This window comes from Sminthopsis crassicaudata, chromosome 1 (genome assembly GCF_048593235.1).
Source record: "Sminthopsis crassicaudata isolate SCR6 chromosome 1, ASM4859323v1, whole genome shotgun sequence".
Lineage (NCBI taxonomy): Eukaryota > Metazoa > Chordata > Mammalia > Dasyuromorphia > Dasyuridae > Sminthopsis > Sminthopsis crassicaudata.
In genome coordinates this window covers 716,763,100-716,779,942 of record NC_133617.1, presented here as the reverse complement: position 1 = coordinate 716,779,942, position 16,843 = coordinate 716,763,100, and the positions used below count along the sequence as shown (strand labels likewise).

The 16,843-nt window shown below is 35.6% G+C and overlaps 1 protein-coding gene across 1 annotated transcript in view; it reads left to right on the top strand.

The window, feature by feature from the left end:
- The window catches only part of CNTN6 (contactin 6), a 536,373-nt gene that overhangs the window by 102,647 nt on the left and 416,883 nt on the right, over positions 1–16,843 (top strand). The gene's annotated exons all lie outside the window — the stretch shown is intronic.

Below are 16,843 nucleotides of genomic sequence, written 5' to 3'. Positions count from 1 at the left end.
CTTTGATGACAGGCAATCCCATACATTTTACATATGTTACAATATAACACAGATACATTATATGTGTGTAAATACTATTTTCTTGTTGCACATTAAGTATAAGATTCCAAAGGTATAAGTAACCTGGGTAGATAGACAGTAGTGCTAACAATTTACATTTACTTCCCAGTGTTCCTTCTCTGGGTGTAGTTATTTCTGTCCATCATTGATCAACTGGAAGTGAGTTGGATCTTCTTTATGTTGAAGATATCCACTTCCATCAGCATACATCTTCATACAGCATTGAAGTGTACAACGATCTTCTGGTTCTGCTCATTTCACTCAGCATCAGTTGATGTAAGTCTCTCCAAGCCTCTCTTTATTCCTCCTGCTGGTCATTTCTTACAGAGCAATAATATTCCATAACCTTCATATACCATAATTTACCCAACCATTCTCCAATCGATGGATATCCATTCATCTTCCAGTTTCAAGCCACTACAAAAAGAGCTGCCACAAACATATTGGCACATACTGGTCCCTTTCTGCTCTTTAGTATTTCTTTGGGATATAAGCCCAGTAGTAGTACGGCTGGGTCAAAGGGTATGCACAGTTTGATAGCTTTTTTGGCATAATTCCAAATTGCTCTCCAGAATGGCTGGATTCTTCCACAACTCCACCAACAATGTATCAGTGTCCCAGTTTTCCCACATCCCCTCCAACATTCATCATTATTTGTTCTTGTCATCTTAGCCAATCTGACAGGTGTGTAGTGGCATCTCAGGGTTGTCTTAATTTGCATTTCTCTGATCAGTAGTGATTTGGAACACTCTTTCATATGAGTGGATATAGTTTCAATTTCTTCCTCTGAGAATTGTCTGTTCATATCCTTTGACCATTTATCAATTGGAGAATGGTTTGATTTCTTATAAGTTAGGGTCAGTTCTCTATATATTTTGGAAATGAGACCTTTGTCAGAGCCTTTAACTTTAAAAATATTTTCCCAATTTGTTACTTCCCTTCTAATCTTGTTTGCATTAGTATTGTTTGTACAGAAATTTTTATTTTGATGTAATCAAAATCTTCTATTTTGTGATCAATAATGATCTCTAGTTCTCCTCTGGTCAAAAATTCCTTCCTCCTCCACAGATCTGAGAGGTAGACTATCCTCTGTTCCTCTAATCTATTTATTATCTCATTCTTTATGCCTAAATCATGGACCCATTTTGATCTTATCTTGGTATATGGTGTTAAGTGTGGATCCATATCTAATTTCTGCCATACTAATTTCCAGTTTTCCCAACAGTTTTTTCCGAATAATGAATTTTTATCCCAAAATTTGGGATCTTTGGGTTTGTCAAAGATTAGATTGCTATAGATGTACCTTTTTTTGTCCTTTGTATCTAATCTGTTCTACTGATAAACCGCTCCATTTCTTAGCCAATACCAAATGGTTTTGGTGACTGCTGCTATATAATATAATATAATATAATATATATATATATAATAATATAATATAATATAATAGCTTTACATCAGGTACACTTAAACCACCTTCATCTGACTTTATTTTGATTAGTTCCCTTGCAATTCTCGACCTTTTATTCTTTCATATGAATTTTGTTGTTATTTTTTCTAGGTCATTAAAGTATTTTCTTGAGAGTCTGATTGGTATAGCACTAAATAAATAGATTAGTTTGGGGAGTATTGTCATCTTTATTATATTCGCTCGGCCTATCCAAGAGCACTGAATGTCTTACCAATTATTTAAATCTGACTTTATTTTTGTGGCAAGTGTTTCATAATTTTTCTCATATAATTCGTGACTGTTCTTTGGTAGATGGATTCCCAAATACTTTATACTCTCAACATTTGTTTGGAATGGAATTTCTCTTTGTATCTCTTGTTATTGCATTTTGTTGGTGATATATAAGAATGCTGAGGATTTATGTGGATTTATTTTGTATCCAGCCACTTTGCTAAAATTCTGAATTATTTTGAATAGGTTTTTAGCAGAGTCTTTGGGGTTCTCTAAGTATACCATCATGTCATCTGCAAAGAGTGATAGTTTGATTTCCTCATTTCCTACTCTAATTCCTTGAATCTCTTTCTTGGCTCTTATTGCCGAGGCTAGCGTTTCTAGTACTATATTGAATAGTAATGGTGATAGTGGGCAACCTTGTTTCACTCCTGATCTTATTGGGAAACGTTCTAGTTTATTTCTATTGCATATTATACTTACTGACGGTCGTAAATATATGCTCCTGATTATTTTAAGGAATAGTCCATTTATTCCTATACTCTCAAGATTTTTTAGTAGGAATGGATGTTGGATTTTCTCAAATGCTTTTTCTCCATCTATTGAGATGATCATATGTTTTTTATTAATTTGATTATTAATATGGTCAATTATACTAATAGTTTTCCTGATATTAAACCAGCCCTGCATTCCTGGTATAAATCCTACTTGATCATAGTGTATTATCCTGGGGATGATTTTCTGAAGTCTTTTTGCTAATATCTTATTTAAGATTTTAGCATCAATATTCATTAGGGAAATTGGTCTATAATTTTCTTTCTCAGTTTTCAATCGACCTGGTTTAGTTATCAGTACCATGTCTGTGTCATAAAAAGAGCTTGGTAGGACTGCTTCATCCCCTATATTTTCGAATAGTTTATATAGCATTAGGGCTAATTGTTTTTTAAATGTTTGGTAGAATTCACATGTAAATCCATCTGGTCCTGGGGATTTTTTCTTGGGGGGTTGATTAATAGCTTGTTCTATTTCTTTTTCTTAAATGAGACTATTTAAGCAATTTATCTCCTCCTCTGTTAATCTAGGAAGCCTATATTTTTGGAGGAAGTCATCCATTTCACTTAAGTTATCAAATTTATTGGCATAAAGTTGCGTAAAGTAACTCCTTATTTTTTCTCTAATTTCCTCTTCATTGGTGGAAAGATCCCCCTTTTCATTTGTAAGACTAACAATTTGATTTTCCTCTTTCTTTTTTCTGATCAGATTTACCAAAGGTTTATCTATTTTATTAGCTTTTTCATATAACCAACTCTTGGTTTTATTTATTAATGCAATAGTTTTTTGTTTTTTTTTACTTTCAATATTATTGATTTATCCTTTTAATTTTTGTATTTCCAGTTTAATTTTTGGCTGGGCGTTTTTAATTTGGTCTTCTTCTATCTTTAAGTTTCAGGCCCAATTTGTTAAACTTCTCTTTCTCTATTTTCTTCAAATAAGCCTCTAAAGATATAAAATTTCCCCTTATTACCTCTTTAGCTGTATCCCACACATTTTGGTATCATGTCTCATCATTGTTATTATCTTGGGTGAAATTATTAATTGTTTCTATAATTTTCACCCAGTCATTCTTTAAGATGAGATTATTCAGTTTCCAATTACTTTTTGGTCTATTTACCCCTAACTTCTTACTGAATGTACCTTTTATTGCATTGTGATCTGAGAAGAAGGCATTTATTATTTCTGCCTTCCTACATTTAATTTTGAGATCTTTATGTCCTAATATATGGTCAATTTTTGTATAGGATCCATGAACTGCTGAGAAGAAAGTATATTCCTTTCTATTGCCATTCAGTTTTCTCCAAAGGTCTATCATACCTAGTTTTTCTAATGTTCTATTTACTTTTTAAATTTCTTTCTTATTTGTTTTGTGGTTTGATTTGTCTAAATCTGATAGTGCAAGGTTGAGATCTCCCACTATTATAGTTTTATTGGCTATTTCTTCTTGCAATTCTCTTAACTTTTCCTTTATAAAGTTACATGCTATAGCACTTGGTGCATATATGTTAAGTATTGATATGGCTTCATTATTTATGCTACCTTTCAGCAGGATATAGTTTCCTTCCTTATCTCTTCTAACTCTATCAACTTCTACTTTTGCTTGATCTGATATAAGAATAGCTACCCCTACTTTTTTGGCTTTACCTGAAGCATAATAGATTCTGCTCCAATCTTTTACCTTTACTCTGTATGTATTTCTCTGCTTTAAGTGTGTTTCTTGTAAACAACATATTGTAGGGTTCTGATTTTTGATCCAGTCTGCTATCCATCTCTGTTTGATGGGAGCATTCATCCCATTCACATTTACAATTAAAATCACTAATTCTGTATTTCTAGCCATCATATTATCGACAGATTATGCTTTTTCCCTTGACCCCCTTGAACCCCTTCCCCAATATTTAATTTATAGACCCCACTTTTGACGTGCAGCCCTCCCTTTTATTTTAGTATCTCTCCCCCCCTCCCTCCAAGTCTCTTCCCTTATTCTCCTTTTCCATTTCCCTTTTCCTCTCCCCATTTTTAATGAAGTGAGAGAGAATTCTCTGAAAAACAAATATGTCAATTATTTACTCTTTGAGCGTCTTCTGATGAGAGTAAGATTCACACAATGTTTCTCCCCCTCTCTAAATTCCCTCAGATATGGTGTATTTTCTATGCCTCTTCCTGGGATGTAGTTTCCCTCTTTTTATTGCTCCCTCCCCTTTTTCTGATACTACCCCCTTCCCTTTACTACAACCCCTGTTAGGATTACTAGGTGAGAACTCAGGTTGTCTGGATAGTGACAAGGTGAGAATTCAGGTTGGACAATTACAAGGTGAGAACTCAGGTTGACTTGATAGAAGGAGCAAGCTCATTGGCTGAAGTGGTTCTTCCCAGAAGCCCTTACATTATCCCACACCCATTCTCTGGGAGGATAAAAGAGACAGCATTGGGCCCAGAGAGCAGATCGGCCTGGAGAAGGATAAGAGCTGGAGGAGATTCAGAGCCAGGATTCAAGAAGAGGTCTCTGCATTACATCAGGCCTGACGGGGCTCTCTGCAGGAAGGGAAGTCACTTCTAAGGACAAGAGTTAACAGCAACTGCCTGGAGACAACGGTTCACTGTAGGAAGAAGAATCTGTCTGAGAGATTTGAGTAGACACAGCAGATCTCTTCCCAGAGAGCGATCCGGCAGCTTCTGGAGACGACAGCTCGCTACAAACCCCCCTTTTTTTTATATCAGTAAAATCAAATTATCCATGCATACTTTCTATATACCCCCAACAAAGATACAGTTCTCAAGGGTTCTGTGTACCTTTTTCTGTTTCCCTTCAGTCTTGTGGATGTAGATCAAATTTTTTGTTTAAGTCTGGTTTTTCTTCTTAGAAACATATGGAATTCCTCTATTTCATTGAATGACCATCTTCTTCCATGGAAAAAAATGCTAAACTTAGCTGGGTAGTTTATTCTTGGTTGCAATTCTTGATCTTTTGCCTTTCAGAATATCAGGTTCCAGGCCCTATGATCTTTTAATGTGGAGGCAGCCAGATCTTGAGTAACCCTTCTTGTGCCCCCTTGATATTTGAATTGCTTTTTTCTAGCTGCTTGCAATATTCTTTCCTTTGTGTGGTAATTCTGCAGCTTAGCCACAATATTCCGTGGAGTTTTCTTATTTTTTTTTTTTTTTTTTAGGGTCTTTTTCAGAAGGTGTTCGCTGAATTCTTTCAACGCCTATTTTCCCTTCAGTTTCTATTATCTTTGGACAGTTCTCTTTGATGATTTCCTGTAAAATAGAATCTAGGCTCTTTTTTTGGTCATAGTTTTTGGGAAGCCCAATGATCCTCAGATTATCTCTCCTAGATCTATTTTCCAGGTCTATAGATCTTCCTAGTAAGTATTTGCCGTTATTCTCCAGCTTTTCATTTTTTTTTTTGTTTGTTTTCTTTGACTGATTCTTGGTTCTCAATGAATCATTTATTTCTATTTGTTCTGTCCTGATTTTTGAGGAGTTATTTTCTTCATTCCCAGTTTTTAGTTCTTTTTGTATATGCCCAATTGAGTTTTTTAATGAATTATTTTGCTCTATTGAATTTTTTTCCATTTCCCTAATTTTTTTTAGAGAATTATTTTCTTTTTTCAATTCAGAAATCTTATTTTCTTGAGACTTTTTTGCCTTTTCAAATTCAGAAATCCTACTTTCCTGTGATCTTTTTAACCTTTTCTAATTCACAAATTTTGTTTCCCTGCATCTCCTGTGAATTCTTTATTTTTTCCAACTCCAATTTAAGAACGTTGTTATTCTCAATCATAGCTTCTATTTCCTTTCCCCATTTTTCTTCAAACTCTCTTAATTTTTTAATAGTCTCTTCTAGGAGAAAGTTATGTGATGGGTACAGGTATCGTTCCCCTTTTGGCTGTTATCTGCTGACTCTCTGCTATTAATTTCCTCGGTGTTGGATACCTGCTCTTTCTCTGTGTAGAAGGAATCAATGGTTCTTTTTTACTTTTTACTCATATTTAAAAAATATTTTGGGGTATGTCCTTGGGGTAGGAAATCATTTATTTCTTTCTTTACCAGCTTCCTCCCAGACTGGATGGATGCTGCGGCTCCTTTGCCCCTGAGCTAAGAGGGAGCTCCAAGAGAGACTTCCCCTCCCCCTCCCTGGAAGCGCCTCAGAGGTGATTAGCACAGTTGGGCTTTGAGGGTGCTGTGTGTCGGAGCGACTTCCCTGAGGTTTTAGACTGAACAGTAAAGCCTACACAAAGCCCAGCCAATATGTCCCGTGGGGTGTGGATGTCAGCAGCTGATGTGAAAAGCCCCTGTGCTCAAACTGGAAGTGTCTGCCCAAAAACTGCTGTCCCTATTTCAAAGGTTCTGCTTCTCTGGGACTTCCAGGCCTTAGTTCGACAGCCTCCATCCAAGCCAGGCAGCTGTGTCCCCGCTTTTCAAGCTCTTAACTACCCCAAGGTGAAGTCCTGGACCACAGGTGGAGGCTTCACCACCCTGCTGAGATCTGTTAGGTCACTTCCAGATTTGGGTGGTTCTAGTATCTGGCTTTATATTTTAAAGTGGCTTGATTTCTCTTCTGAACTGCTGTTTTATAAGCAGAGAAGAGCTATCAGCTTGTGCCAGATTCTTCTATCTCAGTGGCTTCTCTGATCATAGAGTTCTCCCCAGAGCAATCAGCTCAATGTGCTAGCACCTAACCGTCTGTGCTGGCCTCTTTTTTTTCCTCCCCTGGGAAACGACTTTTTCTGTTAAAACTCCAGATTCTCTTCAGCTGGTAAGTCATGCTTCCAGTCCTTGTGGTTTCTATCAGTTCAGCGTTATTTTTGAGGCTTATTTAACTAATTGGTATTGAGGGAAGAAGGGAGCTCACCAAATTGCGTATATCTTCTCCGCCATCTTGGCTCTGCCCCCCCCTGATAATGAATTCTTGTTATCCAAATTATACTATATAGCTGCATCAATAAGACATAGAACTCACTATCCATGAGTAAATTAAATATAGATAGTGAAGTAAACCAGGAATTGAGCCGAGAAAGAAGGAGGAAAGCAGATTGGGATTGCCTTTGGGAAATTGCTAATTTATTTTAATGACCCCAAACTACTTGTTGAAATTGAAACCAGATTTTTTTCTCTTTTTTTTTTTTTTTTTTTTTAGAATTTTTTTCCACAGTATATATGCATGAATAATTTTTAAAATAATATTATCCCTTGTATTCATTTTTCCAAATTTTCCACCCCTCCCTCCAATCCCTCCCTTTGATGACAGGCAATCCCATACATTTTACATATGTTACAATATAACCCAGATACAATATATGTGTGTAAATACCATTTTCTTGTTGCACATTAAGTATTATATTCTGAAGGTATAAGTAACCTGGGTAGATAGATAGTAGTGTTAACAATTTACATTCACTTCCCAATGTTCCTTCTCTGGGTGTAGTTATTTCTGTCCATCACTGATCAACTGGAAGTGAGTTGGATCTTCTTTATGTTGAAGATATCCACTTCCATCAGAATACCTCTTCATACAGCATTGAAGTGTACAACGATCTTCTGGTTCTGCTCATTTCACTCAGCATCAGTTGATGTAAGTCTCTCCAAGCCTCTCTGTATTCCTCCTGCTGGTCATTTCTTACAGAGCAATGATATTCCATAACCTTCATATACCATAATTTACCCAACCATTCTCCAACTGATGGACATCCATTCATCTTCCAGTTTCTAGCTACAACCAAAAAGAGCTGCCACAAACATTTTGGCACATACAGGTCCCTTTCTGCTCTTTAGTATTTCTTTGGGATATAATTCTAATAGCAGCCATGCTGGGTCAAAGGGTATGCACAGTTTGATAACTTTTTGGGCATAATTCCAAATTGCTCTCCAGAATGGCTGGATTCTTTCACAACTCCACCAACAATATATTAGTGTCCCAGTTTTCCCACATCCCCTCCAACGTTCATCATTATTTGTTCCTGTCATCTTAGCCTATCTGACAGGTGTGTAGTGGTATCTCAGAGTTGTCTTAATTTGCATTTCTCTGATCAGTAGTGATTTGGAACACTCTTTCATATGAGTGGATATAGTTTCAATTTCATCATCTGAGAATTTTCTGTTCATATCCTTTGACCATTTATCAATTGGAGAATGGTTTGATTTCTTATAAATTAGGGTCAGTTCTCTATATATTTTGGAAATGAGACCTTTGTCAGAACCTTTAACTTTAAAAATATTTTCCCAATTTGTTACTTCCCTTCTAATCTTGTTTGCATTAGTATTGTTTGTACAGAAACTTTTTAGTTTGATGTAATCAAAATCTTCTATTTTGTGATCAATAATGATCTCTAGTTCTCCTCTGGTCATAAATTCCTTCCTCCTCCACAGGACTGAGAGGTAGATTATTCACTGTTCCTCTAAACTATTTATTATGTCATTCTTTATGCCTAAGTCATGGACCCATTTTGATTTTATCTTGATATATGGTGTTAAGTGTGGACCCATATCTAATTTCTGCCATACTAATTTCCAGTTTTCCCAACAGTTTTTTCCGAATAATGAATTTTTATCCCTAATGTTGGTATCTTTGGGTTTTTCAAAGATTAGATTGCTATAGATGTACCCTTTTTTGTCCTTTGTATCTAATCTGTTCCACTGATCTACCGGTCTATTTCTAATTTTTTTTCTAACAAAAATATAGTCCCATTGATGTAGTGATCCAAGATAAATAATGGAGCATTCACATGTTCCATTGGTGTCCCAAGATTCTCAGGAAAATTATAGACGATTGAGATACTGGGATTTCTTCTTGTGAACATATAGAAAGACCCTTAAACGAAGTTAGACATAAAGGAAAGAAAAAAGAAAGTTGCTAGGATTTAATTTTTGGAAGGGATTCTTTTATTAATGAGCTCAAAGACAATGGAATAATTAAGTTATAATAAATCAGACCTAGTATCTTTACACTGAAATCCACATTATTTGTATAATCTGACATATATTTTCTCCTACACTGCTGTTTGTTTCACTTGCTTATGCCCTGTTGTATAAAAAAGCTGAATGTTTGTCCAGTGCTCTATGGATGACCTAGCATTGACTGAAAAGGTATCTTATTATTTATAAGAAAAAAAAATCTCTAGTTCACAAATGCAATTAGTTAAAAATAATAGATACTTTTAAAGTACAAATATAAAGGCCACATGCCCTTCTTTCTTTCTCTTTTTTGTTTCTACATTTCTGTATTATCCTATCCCTTTGCTTCTCCTCTTGACTGCATTCTGACCACTAAATGTCTCATTAACACTTCAACCCAGAAGGTGGGAATGGAAAGAGGAGATGAAACTCATCAGACAACTTTGCTCTTTCTCAGCAGCTCTGGTAAAAGACGATGTGAGGGAAACACTTATTCTGGTGGTTAAGAGGCACTTAGGGAATCATCTGTGAATGTTATTTATCCATCTTATTCTGTCCCCATGGGCAATTACAAGTCAATTGCTCTATGCTGTTCTCTTCAACTGTTTTCAAATTGCTATTTGCAAATTATCATCATGAAAATCACTGCCGGGGAGTTTAGGCACAAATGGATAATGTTCATTAAACAAAGCTGCCATACTATTATACAACAGCTCTAATACAATGGATATCTACAAACACAAACTCTAGTCCTCTCAGCTAAAGTGATTTGTCAGTTCTACTGATCCATTAATTCAATGAAAAGTTCAAGGAAAGGAAACAATGAAAATAAATGTGGAGTGAAAACCCAAATACACAGACTCATGAATTAAATTATTTTCATCTTGATAAAATGGATACATGATCAGTCTTTAAGAATTTAATGATTTTTGAATTATGATACTTCTGATTCTCATAGGACAAGAATAAGAAACAAGGATTATCAGAGGAATTGAGAATTATAAAAGAAAATATTCTCTGGATTAGAAAAAATGTAATCAAAGTGTAAATTACAAAGCACATGTTTCAGGGTTGCCTTTATTTTCTTTGTTATAGACTCAGTATCAAAAGTAGCATGAAATAAAAATTATTATTTTCCCTACTCCCCCACATATATCTTAATATATGGCTTTTCATTCATTTTGAGATTTTTATAAGTTTTTAAAAATGGATTAACTTATTCACATTCTTTTTTTTTTTCTCATTTTTTTTTATTATATATATATATATATATTTTATAATATTATCCCTTGTATTCATTTTTCCAATTTACCCCCCCTCCCTCTATTCCCTCCCCCCGACGACAGGCAATACCATACATTTTACATGTGTTACAATATAGTCTAGGTACAATACATGTGTGCGAATATCACTTTCTTTTTGCACAATAAACATTAGAATCCGAAGGTACATGCAACCTGGGCAGACAGATATTAGTGCTAACAATTTTCATTCCCCTCCCAGTGTTTCTTCTCTGGGTGCAGCTACCTCTGTCCATCATTGATCAACTGGAAGTGAGTTGGATCTTCTTTATGTTGAAGATTTCCACTTCCATCAGAATACATCCTCATACAGTATTGTTGTTGAAGTATACAGTGATCTTCTGGTTCTGCTCATTTCACTCAGCATCAGTTGATTTAAGTCTCTCCAGGCCTCTCTGTATTCCTCCTGCTGGTCATTTCTTACCGAGCAATAATATTCCATAACCTTCATATACCACAATTTACCCAACCATTCTCCAACTGATGGACATCCATTCATCCTCCAGTTTCTAGCTACAACAAAAAGAGCTGCCACAAACATTTTGGCACATATATGTCTCTTTCCGCTCTTTAGTATTTCTTTGGGATATAATCCCAGTAGTAGCGCTGCTGGGTCAAAGGGTATGCACAGTTTGATAACTTTTTGGGCATAATTCCAGATTGCTCTCCAGAATGGCTGGATTCTTTCACAACTCCACCAGCAATGTATTAGTGTCCCAGTTTCCCCACATCCCCTCCAACATTTGTCATTATTTGTTCCTGTCATCTTAGCCAATCTGACAGGTGTGTAGTGGTATCTCAGAGTGGTCTTAATTTGCATTTCTCTGATCAGTAGTAATTTGGAACACTCTTTCATGTGAGTGGATATAGTTTCAATTTCTTCCTCTGAGAATTGTCTGTTCATATCCCTTGACCATTTATCAATTGGAGAATGGTTCGGTTTCTTATAAATTTGGGTCAGTTCTCTATATATTTTGGAAATGAGACCTTTGTCAGAACCTTTGTTTTTAAAAATATTTTCCCAATTTGTTACTTCCCTTCTAATCTTGTTTGCATTAGTATTATTTGTACAGAAACTTTTTAGTTTGATGTAATCAAAATCTTCTATTTTGTGATCAATAATGATCTCTAGTTCTCCTCTGGTCATAAATTCCTTCCTCCTCCACAAGTCTGAGAGGTAGATTATCCTCTGTTCCTCTAATCTATTTATTATCTCCCTCTTTATGCCTAAATCATGGACCCATTTTGATCTTATCTTGGTATATGGTGTTAAGTGTGGATCCATATCTAATTTCTGCCATACTAATTTCCAGTTTTCCCAACAGTTTTTTCCGAATAATGAATTTTTATCCCTAATGTTGGGATCTTTGGGTTTGTCAAAGATTAGATTGCTATAGATGTACCCTTTTTTGTCCTTTGTATCTAATCTGTTCCACTGATCTACCGGTCTATTTCGTAGCCAATACCAAATGGTTTTGGTGACTGCTGCTATATAATATAGCTTTAGATCAGGTACACTTAGACCACCTTCCTCTGAGTTTTTTTTCATTAGTTCCCTTGCAATTCTTGACCTTTTATTCTTCCATATGAATTTTGTTGTTATTTTTTCTAGGTCATTAAAATAGTTTCTTGGGAGTCTGATTGGTATAGCACTAAATAAATAGATTAGTTTGGGGAGTATTGTCATCTTTATTATATTCGCTCGGCCTATCCAAGAGCACTGAATGTCTTTCCAATTATTTAAATCTGATTTTATTTTTGTGGCAAGTGTTTTGTAATTTTTCTCATATAATTCCTGACTTTTCTTTGGTAGATGGATTCCCAAATATTTTATACTCTCAACATTTGTTTGGAATGGAATTTCTCTTTGTATCTCTTGCTGTTGCATTTTGTTAGTGATATATAAAAATGCCAAGGATTTATGTGGATTTATTTTGTATCCTGCCACTTTGCTGAAATTTTGAATTATTTCTAGTAGCTTTTTAGCAGAGTCTTTGGGGTTCTCTAAGTATGCCATCATGTCATCTGCAAAAAGTGATAGTTTGATTTCCTCATTTCCTACTCTAATTCCTTGAATCTCTTTCTCGGCTCTTATTGCCGAGGCTAGCGTTTCTAGTACTATATTGAATAGTAATGGTGATAGTGGGCAACCTTGTTTCACTCCTGATCTTACTGGGAAAGGTTGCAGTTTATTTCTATTGCATATTATGCTTACTGACGGTCTTAAATATATACTCCTGATTATTCTAAGGAATAATCCATTTATTCCTATACTCTCAAGAGTTTTTAGTAGGAATGGATGTTGGATTTTGTCAAATGCTTTTTCTGCATCTATTGAGATGATCATATGGTTCTTATTAATTTGATTATTAATATGGTCAATTATATTAATAGTTTTCCTAATATTAAACCAGCCCTGCATTCCTGGAATAAATCCTACTTGATCATAGTGTATTATCTTGGAGATGATTTTCTGAAGTCTTTTTGCTAATATCTTATTTAAGATTTTAGCATCAATATTCATTAAGGAGATTGGTCTATAATTTTCTTTCTCAGTTTTCGATCTACCAGGTTTAGGTATCAGTACCATGTCTGTGTCATAAAAGGAGTTTGGTAGGACTCCTTCATCCCCTATATTTTCAAATAATTTATATAACATTGGGGCTAATTGTTCTTTAAATGTTTGGTAGAATTCACATGTGAATCCATCTGGCCCTGGGGATTTTTTCCTGGGGAGTTGATTAATAGCTTGTTCTATTTCTTTTTCTGAAATGGGACTATTTAAGCAATTTATCTCCTCCTCTGTTAATCTAGGGAGCCTATATTTTTGGAGAAAGTCATCCATTTCACTTAAGTTATCAAATTTATTGGCATAAAGTTGGGCAAAGTAACTCATTATTTCTCTAATTTCCTCTTCATTGGTGGAAAGATCCCCCTTTTCATTTGTAAGACTATCAATTTGATTTTCCTCTTTCTTTTTTTTGATCAAATTTACCAAAGGTTTATCTATTTTATTGGCTTTTTCATAAAACCAACTCTTGGTTTTATTTATTAATTCAATAGTTTTTTTACTTTCAATTTTATTGATTTCTCCTTTTAATTTTTGTATTTCGAGTTTAATTTTTGGTTGGGGGTTTATAATTTGGTCTTTTTCTAGCCTTTTAAGTTGTAAGCCCAATTCGTTAATCTTCTCTTTCTCAATTTTCTTCAAATAAGCCTCTAAAGATATAAAATTTCCCCTTATTACTGCTTTAGCTGCATCCCAAAGATTTTGATATGATGTCTCATCATTATCATTATCTTGGGTGAAATTGTTAATTGTTTCTATAATTTGCTCTTTCACCCAGTCATTCTTTAAGATGAGATTATTCAGTTTCCAATTACTTTTTGGTCTATTTACCCCTAACTTTTTACTGAATGTAGCTTTTATTGCATTGTGATCTGAGAAGAAGGCATTTATTATTTCTGCCTTCCTACATTTAATTTTGAGATCTTTATGTCCTAATATATGGTCAATTTTTGTATAGGATCCATGAACTGCTGAGAAGAAAGTATATTCCTTCCTATTGCCATTCAGTTTTCTCCAAAGGTCTATCATACCTAGTTTTTCTAATGTTCTATTTACTTTTTTAATTTCTTTCTTGTTTGTTTTGTGGTTTGATTTGTCTAAATCTGAGAGTGCAAGGTTGAGATCTCCCACTATTATAGTTTTACTGTCTATTTCTTCTTGCAGTTCTCTTAACTTTTCCTTTAGAAAGTTAGATGCTATACCACTTGGTGCATATATGTTTAGTATTGATATGGCTTCATTATTTATGCTACCTTTCAGCAGGATATAGTTTCCTTCCTTATCTTTTTTAACGAGATCTACTTCTGCTTTTGCTTGATCTGAGATAAGGATAGCTACCCCTGCTTTTTTGGCTTTACCTGAAGCATAATAAGCTCTGTTCCAACCTTTTACCTTTACTCTGTATGTATCTCCCTGCTTTAAGTGTGTTTCCTGTAGACAACATATTGTAGGGTTCTGCTTTTTGATCCAATCTGCTATCCGTCTCCGTTTGATGGGATCGTTCATCCCATTTACATTTACAGTTAAAATTACTAATTCTGTATTTCCTGCCATCGTATTATCCCCAGATTATACTTTTTTCCCTTGACCCCCCTGATCCCCCTCCCCGATATTTAATTTACAGACCCCCCTTGTGACGCGCAACCCTCCCTCTTTTTTTTTTTTTTTTTTTTTTTTTTTTAGGATCCCTCCCCCCTCCCTCCAAGTCCCTTCACTTATTCTCCTTTTCCTTTCCCCTTTTCCTCTCCCCCCTTTTAATGAGGTGAGAGAAAATTCTCTGAAAAACAAATATGTTAATTATTTACTCTTTGAGCCTCTTCTGATGAGAGTAAGATTCACACAATGATTCTCCCCCTCACTAAATTCCCTCAGATATGGTGTATTTTCTATGTCTCTTCCTGGGATGTAGTTTCCCTCTTTTTATCACTCCTTCCCCTTTTTCTGAACCGACCTCCTTCCCTTTACCACACCCCCCTTTTTTTCTTTTATATCAGTAAAATCAAATTATCCTTGAGTATTTTTTATATACCCACAACAAAGTTACAGTTCTCAAGGGTTCTGTGTACCTTTTTCTGTTTCTCTTCAGTCTTGTGGATGTAGATCAAATTTTTTGTTTAAGTCTGGTTTTTTTCTTAGAAACATATAGAATTCCTCTGTTTCATTGAATGACCATCTTTTTCCATGGAAAAAGATGCTAAACTTAGCTGGGTAGTTCATTCTCGGTTGCAGTCCTTGATCTTTTGCCTTTCGGAATATCAGGTTCCAGGCCCTTCTATCTTTTAATGTGGAGGCAGCCAGATCTTGGCTGACCCTTATTGTGGCACCTTGGTATTTAAATTGTTTTTTTCTAGCTGCTTGCAGGATTTTCTCCTTTGTGTGGTAATTCTGCAGCTTAGCCACAATATTCCGTGGTGTTCTTTTTTTAGGGTCTATTTCAGAAGGAGTTCGATGAATTCTTTCCACATCTACTTTCCCTTCTGTTTCTATTATCTCTGGACAGTTCTCTTTGATAATTTCCTGTAAAATAGAATCTAGGCTCTTTTTTTGGTCATAGTTTTCTGGAAGTCCAATAATCCGCAGATTATCTCTCCTAGATCTATTTTCCAGGTCTATAGATTTTCCCAGTAAGTATTTGACGTTGTTCTCCAGCTTCTCATTTTTTTTGTTTTGTTTGACTGATTCTTGGGTTCTCTGTGAATCATTCATTTCTATTTGTTCCATCCTGACTTTTAAGGAGTTATTTTCTTCTTTCACAGTTTTTAGTTCTTTTTGTAAATGCCCAATTTCGTTTTTAAATGAATTATTTTGCTCTATTGAGTTTTTTTCCATTTCCCTAATTTTTTTTTTTGAGAATTATTTTCTTTTTCCAATTCAGAAATTGTTGTGGGTCTGCTTCCCTGCAGCTTCACTGGAAACTGAAAGTTTCTTACTGCGCGCCTCACGCTATCACCAGCCTTCGGATGTCTCCGGCCCCGCTCCGGAGACAGGAGTGGGGAATAAGCAAACAGAGAGCCAACGTGTAGCAGAACTGGTCTTTATTGTCTGCACCCAAAATGTCTCCCCGAGCTGCCGCTGGCTATTCCTCTTATAGAGGTTCTCGGACCCTCCCCGAAACCTCCCATCGTGGGCGGGGCCAGCTCCCTTATCAATGCCCAGTCGGGCTTCTCCTTTTATGGCCAGGCGACTCATAGCTCTATGCATCCACAGACACGTAGCTCTATTAATCAACCCGGAGCAATATTCTGGAGTTGACTGACATTAGGGCGGCTCCCTTCCGCACAGAGAAGATCAGTTCTAGGCCCTTTACAATTCCCCCTTTTTGTTTAATAAGAGGGCGGTCTAATACAGCCATCACAACTCGGAAGGACATAAATGGAGGTAGAGCACCAGGAATATCAATTATGAAAAATATCAAAATAGAAAATATCCAGAGCACCAGAAATGGAAATACAAATAGATAATATCGAAATACATATACAACATTAGGCTCATTGATCAGGGGTTGATTACAAATCTCCTTTGGCATTTAAGACATAAGATGCCTTAAGTTCTGTCAGAGACCGACATAGTGCAAAAAGTATGGCTCCAATTATCAAAGGCAAAATACACAACATAAACAGTACAAGGACGAGGGTAACACACCCGAGAATTAACCAGTGAATTACATTGTGATAGTCAAGCCCATTCAACCATGCCATCAACGAGGAGGTCGATTCCTCCCATTGCTTATTGAAATCAATTGTCACATTCTCCAATCCATTTATAATTTTGTCAAGGGCCATT